Genomic DNA, 7,611 nt, shown 5'->3' on the forward strand with positions numbered 1-7,611 from the left:
TACTGGGAAGAAACTATGTCAGCCTATTTCTCTACTATCTGTGTCTCAACCATGAACAGCCCCATTATTGTGAGCCCAGATGGGGCTCTAGCACTGCCTCAGTAGCAGGTGAAGCCTTGTGCACCAGTGGGAAAGAGTCATGTTTTAGCTTGTATCATTTCCAGATTCACCACAGGCCTCTGTCTGCCCCTCAGATCATGCAAGTCCTTGTGGCTGTGATAATCAGGCATGATCCTGTTTAACTTTAGCCCAGGTGGCCAAGATGACCTTCACTAATACTACTATGGCGTGGTACAAGACATCATTCACTAGGGATGGGATAAGGTATCAGGAACAAGAATTCTCTGAAATTTAGTGTTAGTCTTGTGAAACCTAACCTTTGGCAGATCTTAATGGCTTCCAACTCCAGGCCTGCTGAGAGACGGAGACCGGTAGCTCCAATCTACCAAAATCCTATCCCAGCTACCATCACCTATGCCTGGTTGCAGTGGTCTTGAATTAAGAATTTATCTGAACAATTGATAGCCCATAGCAGTGTAGTCCTTATTCCCTTCCCACGGTTGTGCTGGTTGAGGTGGACTATAGACTGTAGAGGCTCAGAATAGACATAGCTTGGTGGCATCAGGGGCCACAGGTCTGACAGAGGAGCCCAAGGCTAGTCTATGCAGTTACTTTGCCTAGAGCCCAGCAGAATTCTGCAGTGCCTGACTACAGCCATTGTCTGTGGATGGCGTATCTGGGCTGACACTGGCACTAGGGAGTGTCTTGTGGAAATAGACCCAGCTTTTCCCCTTCTTGGTACCTTCCCAAAAGAATTTAAAGCACCATACCACAGTGACATATGCACATGCATATAGCAAAACAGTTTGTAATAGCTAAATCTTAGAAACAGCCCAAATGCCCATCAACAGATGAATGGATAAAGAAGATGTGGGGAGGGCTGGAGATTTAGCTCTGTCGTTCCACTGCCTGCCTCACAAGCGCAAGGTCTAAGTTTGATCCCCGGCACCAAAAAAAAAGAAAGAGAGAAAAAAAGGTGGGTTTTTTTTATACAACATAGTACTATTTAGCCTAAAGAAGGATAAACTTGAAACATTTATGGATAGCTAAATGAATGCACCTTAAGATCATACTCATAAGTGAAATAAATCAGACACACATGTTCAAGTATCACATTGTTTCACTGGTGTGAGAAACCAAAAGTGTAAGTAAGGACCAAAATGTATAATAGATACTGTTAAATAGGAAGAATATGTTCAAATGGGAAGAGGAACTAGGGAGGGGTAAAGGAAGGAAAGAAAAAGAAAAAGAGAATAAGAAGGAAAAAATCGAAAGAAAGCTTTTCTAAATAAGGAAGGGAAGAGGAATTGAAGGGAGGGGAGGAAAATAGCAAAAAAAAAGAAGAATCAAGATATACCCTGTACAGGTACAAATTCCCTACAATGAAATGTTATCATAATGTATAACTAAAATGTAACAATGAAATTAATTTTTTAAAATATCAAGAAATCAAAATATGCTACTAGAGGAAAGGAATGGAACCTACAGGGCAAACTTTAAATCCTAAAGTTCCATGTCCACCACTGGGGACAAACTATGGTGAAATGTGAACTCCAAAGGGCCTAAGGAGAAATCCCTCCAAGACCTTGCCAGTTGCAGGATACATGGCCTCATTCCTGGAGTGGCTGCACTTACTGCCTGAAACTTTCCTCAGTAGACCATACATGTTCCTGGTATCTCAAACTTCCTATAGTCTCTTCTGCAGTTCAACCTTCATTCTCATGGGTCTATAAACTTCCTTCTCAGGGACACACCCCCTGGCCTCACAGGCCTTCTTCTGAAATCTGCATGGAAACCTCCATGTTTTTTAGAATGTTTCCTGGGCATCATGTGTTCAGGGGTGGGGCATTTTGAAAGTGATCAGATCATGGATATACTGTACTCATCAGCGGATTATCCACTGATGGGTGCATAGGTGAGTGTGCTGTTAGCAGGTGAGTCTTGCTCAGAAGAGATAAGTCACTGGAGACATGACCTGAAAAGGTATATCTCCTTCCCTGGCTCCTCTTTTCTCTCTTTCCCAGCTACTATGGGATGAGCAGCTGTGCCCTACCTAGGCCCTTCCACCATGCCATTTCTATCTTGGAGCCAGGTGACTATGGACTAAAGATGTGAGTCAAAATAAACCTCTCCTCCTTGAAGTTGTGGGTGCTGGATATTCTGTTACAGTGACAAGAAAGTAATTAAGACACTCCATGACCCCATAATTCTTCCATTCTGCATGCCTATAAAACCAGTACTACATGGATGATGCTAAGGTCTGGTGCCAGCTCAGGCAGTAACCAGACCCCCTTGAATCCTGACTACAGAGGCCTCTGAGAATCTGGATGTCTGAGCACTCTGAAATAAATTCTGAAGAACCAATTCCCTATGCAGCCCTTCTTGAGCAGGGGACCTAGGGGCTTTGTCTTCAAATGAAAGTTTTACAAATTTGCACCCTTGAGCCTGTGAAGGGCAGAGGTTTGCTGATTCTTGAGATGCCCTCAAACCATCTTTCCTATTGTACTGATACAAAGTACTTGGCTACTTTTAAATGCTGGTCTTTTTAAAGGAAACCAAACCCCTATTTTCCTAAATTTATTGGTGCTTCATCCTGATGAAACTGCTTTTTATATTTTCTTTGTGGTCTTTCTTTTTTACTACAGATCTCACTAAAAGCAACCAGCAGTATTATACCACAGCCTAAACCTTGGTCTCCACTGAAATTTCCTCTGCTACTTAATGAGTGCACCATCTTTAATTTTGGCCTTTGATAAAGTAAAAGAACAGGAAAAATTAAGAAAATTTTCTGCCAGAGTATAACATGCATGCCCTGTAGTCTAACTGCTGATGGAGTCTTTGCTCCCAATGGAAACCTCCTGAATCAGGCTTTTACTGTCTGCTTTCCGATAAGCATTCTGGTCTTCTGAGCTTGGGCCAAAAACTTCCATTAAGCCTTGCTACAGAATTCTAAGGTTTCTCTTGCCCCCATCTCCACACCCTTCATTATGGCTTCTTGTCAAGATGTTCTCCCAAAGCCTCATGTGCTCACAGGTGGGGCATTTGGGAGGTGCCTGTATCTGGAACGTGTGACTATGGATTAGGGTGTGTAGTAACAAAATTGCTTTAGCGTAGTTCTTGGTGTGGATGATGGAAAATCCCTCCCTGGGTTTGGGTGACACCAGCCAATAGGCCTGTAGCCTGGATAGTATTGAAGGGAAGCTGCTAGTGCTGCTCACTGCTTGCTGCTGCCTGCCCGCCTTGTCTGCTGCTCTTCTGCCATGCTCTTATGTCACCCTATCTTGGGTTAATCTGTGTCTTGTGTTAGACTGTGAACTGAAACCTCTACAAACTGTAGATTAAAAATAAACCTCTCTTTCTGGGGATGTGGCTCAGGGACACTGAGCCTGCCTGGCAAGTGTAAGGTCCTGAATTTGATCTCTAGTGACAAGAAAAAAAGTAAACCTTGCCTCTTTTAACTTCTTGGTGTCAGGTATTTTGTCCCAGCAATGAGAAAGTAGCTAAGACTACTTCATGCAACAGAAAACAGGGAGAAAAAGAGGAGTAGCTATCCTAATTGCAAAGTGGATTTCAAGCAGAGACTGATCAAAAGAAACAAAGAAGGTAAATGCAAACTGGTTAAGGAAACAATTCAACAGGAATAGATAATAATAATAAATATATATGCACCAAATGTTAGTACACACAACTTTATAAACAAACACTAAGGAATATGAAAATCAAATAAGCACCAATACAACTGTAATGAGGGAACTGAATTCCCCACTGTCGCAAATACACAGATCAACTAGACAAGAAATCAACAAAAAGATATAAGAGTTGAACCAAACCTTTGAACAAATGAACTTAAAGGATATCGACAGTGTTCCACTTAACAACAGAATATACATTCTTTCAGCAGCACTTAGGACTTTCTCCAAAATCGACCACATACTGATCCATACAGCATGCTTAAGTAAAGCAAAGGAATTTAAATTATCCCATGCATACTATCAGATTATAGTGCAATAAAACTAGAAATCAACACCAAAAGACACCAAAGAAACTATGCAAACACATAGAAATTAAACAATGGCTTCTTGAATAATCAATGGTCACAGGTGAAATTAAAGAAGAAATTAGACGGTTCCTATGATCAAATGATAATACTAGTACAACATACAAGAACCTATGGGACAGAATGAAAGTACTCCTAAGAGGGAAGTGTATAGCGGTTAATTTCCACATCAGAAAAACAGAGCAAATAAGTAACCTAATATGCCCCTCAATATCCTAGAAAACCAAGAACATGCCAAGCCCAAAGCTAGTACAAAAAAGGGAATTGTAAAAATCAGAGCAGAAATCAATGAAATTGAGACTTAAAAAGCAATACAAAAAAATTAACAAATCAAAGAGTTGGTTCTTTGGATGATTAAACAAAATAGGCAAACCCTTATCCAACCTTATCATTATGGCTTGTATCTAGATGTCCTCCCAAGGATTCATGCCGCCACCTCAGAGCACTCCTAGCAAGGTGGAGACATTTGCTGGTTCAGAGCCCTTAGGAAAATCTCTGTACGGCCATTAGCTGACCACCAAGCTGATGGAACAGAGATTCCAAAAATACAGCTCCAGCCATCAGGGGCACTCAGTTAAGATGTTACAATGATGTGGCCCAGCTGCAACATTAGCAAAACCGAGTCCAAGGGGAAGAAATATTAAAATGGAAATTTTCTGTAAATGTGTTAATAAATTCAAGATAATTCCAATAAAATTTCCAGTGTTTTAACTTGTCAAAATGGTTCTAATGCAAAATAATATATTATTTACATTTATAAAATATTATTTATTATAAAATATTTATTACATTAAAAGATACACTGCCATTAATCCCACTCAAAATATTGTTCCTCACTTCAGACACATTTTCTCTTTCTGTTCTTATCACTTTCTGAAGCACTCTGGAGTCCTCTTTCATGAATGTCTTTAGTTGTGTTGTCTTCACCGCCCTTGATTCCCAAACCAATTCAAAACATTTACTTTTATTTAGGGCTTGGGATTTAGATCAGTGGTGCTGCACCTGCCTCACAAGGTGTTGAGCTCGATCCCTGGTTAATAATAATTTACTTTTAATGATCATTTTGACTTCAGGAAAGAGCCAGAAGTAACATGGCACCAGACCTGAAATGCTATTATGGGTCTGCTTTTCTGTTAGATGAGAGCAGCAGCATTCACTGTGATTCTGTCACACCCACTAGAGACAATCACAAAATAAGACTTCCAGAACTACTTTATAAAGTAGAAAGCATAATGGGATAAAAGTGTTCAAAGTAAGGGACAGTGTTTAAAGGGTGTTTAATGGCAATATGTCTTTTAATGTAATAATTTTTAATCTAAACATTCACTGTATGTCTCTACTACCTCTAAGCCACATTAAAACAACTTGGATACACCTAAAAAGCAACAGAAATGTAATACAGTGACAGGAAAAACTATAACAGTTATAACTATCAATGTAAAGTCTCTCAGTTGAATCAAGAATGGATCAAGAAACAAAAGTCCAATGGTTTGCTATAATCAAGAAGCACATTTAGCCCAAAATAAAACTTGTACATTAAAAATCAAAAGATAGAGGAATGGGGATTTGGGTCAGTGGTTCCACCGCCTGCCTCACAAGCACAAGGGCCTGAGTTTGATCCCCAGTACCACAAAAAAAAATCAAAAGATGGAAAACAATATTCCACACAGTAAGAGTCTGAAAACAGGCAAAAGTAGTTATCCTATTTTCAGATAAAGCAGTCCTTATGTCTAAGATAATCAAAAGAGACAAAGAAGGCATTACATATTTGTTAATGGAACAATTCACCAGGAAGAGATAATACCTGTAAACACATGTGCAAGTAATTATGGCATACCCAACTTCATTAAAGAAACACTAATGGAAATAAAAGATCAATACAATTATGCAGGGAACATCAATACCCTACTATCGCAAATAGATCAACTAAACAAAAAATCAACAAAGGAATATCAGAATTGAACCACCCTTTTGAGCAAATGGACTTAATACATGAGTGTTCCACCCAACAGCAGACTACACATTGTTTTCAGCAGTGCACGGTACTTTCTCCAAATGAGACTATGTACTAGCTAAAAAGTCTGCTTAAGTAAATGCAAAAGAATTGAAATTTCACCATACATATTACCAGATCACAGTACAGTGAAACTAGAAATGAGCGGCAAAAGAAATCACAAAAATTATGCCTACTTATGGAGATTAAACAATACTTAGCTGGGCGTGGTAGTGCACAACTATAATCCCAGCACTCAGGAGGCTGAGGCAGGAGGATCGCTGGGAGTTCGAGACCAGCCTGGGCTACATAGTGAGTTCCAGGTCAGACTCAACTACATAGTGAGACCCTGTCTCGAAAAACAAAAAAAACTCCTCTTGAAATCAATGGGTCTCAGAAGAAATTAAGAAAGAAGTAGATAATTCCTAGAATTGATAATGCTAGTACAACATACCAGAACTTATGGGACACAGTGAAAGCAGTCCTAAGAAGGAAATTGATAGCTATAAATGCTCACATCAGAAAAACAAAATCAGCCTAAATAAATAACCTAATGATGTACCTCAAGATTCTAGAAAAACAGCAATTAAAACTCAAGGCTAATACAAGGAAGAAAACTATAAAATCAGAGTAGAAATCAATGAAATGGAGACTAAAAAAGCAATACAAAGAATTAATGAAATGAAGAGGTAGCTCTTTGGAAAAAAAGTAGACAAACCCTGAGCCAATCTTACCAAAACAGGAGGGGAAAAGATGCAAATCAATGCAATTAGAAACAAAGAAAAGGTGAAATCCCAACAGTCATCACCAAAATCCATGCTGCAGGGCATGAATGCCTATCCCAGGGCTAACAGCCTTTCTGTTGGAGTTGTGGATCTCTTCTGGCCAGCAGAAGCTCCAGGCTGGGAGGATTGGAAGCTGGCTCAGAGAGGGCAGAAGAGAAAGTCTTGCCTCAGAGACAGAGCTCTCTTGATACGGGGATTCAGGACTCAGCACCCTGATGTGGTGATGTTCGAGGCTCCTGATGTCAAGGGCTGCTTGGGAGGCAGGGAACACCCCTTCCCAGTCCTACTGGGGCTCTGTCTAATGGTACAAATTTTTCAGGAAGAGGACTGTTGGTTCCATATCTTGGGCTGGACTTAGACCCTGTGCTGGTGACAAAGGCCCATTTTCCTGCGGAATGTCCCCAGTCTGCTCTACTTACTGAATCTAGCCTCCCAAGAGCAAAATACTGGAGGCAGCAGGTGCCCTACAGGGACCTCACTAAAGGATAAGTCATGATTTTTACTCCATGGACTTCTGCTCAACTTGTAAGTCCTGCATCAGCAGGAGGAGCAGAGCTACCATAATAATAATATAATATCTGAGATAATTATAAATAAAAAGGTGTCCCATTGCTTTGGACCTTTAGTGGGGGTTCTGGATGACAGTGGCTAGGAGCACATGCGAAAGCAAACTGTTCACCTCATGTCAAGGACAAAAAAAAAAAAAAAAAAAAAAA

This window comes from Fukomys damarensis, unplaced genomic scaffold, assembly GCF_012274545.1.
Source record: "Fukomys damarensis isolate Sample0158 unplaced genomic scaffold, DMR_v1.0_HiC HiC_scaffold_9, whole genome shotgun sequence".
Lineage (NCBI taxonomy): Eukaryota > Metazoa > Chordata > Mammalia > Rodentia > Bathyergidae > Fukomys > Fukomys damarensis.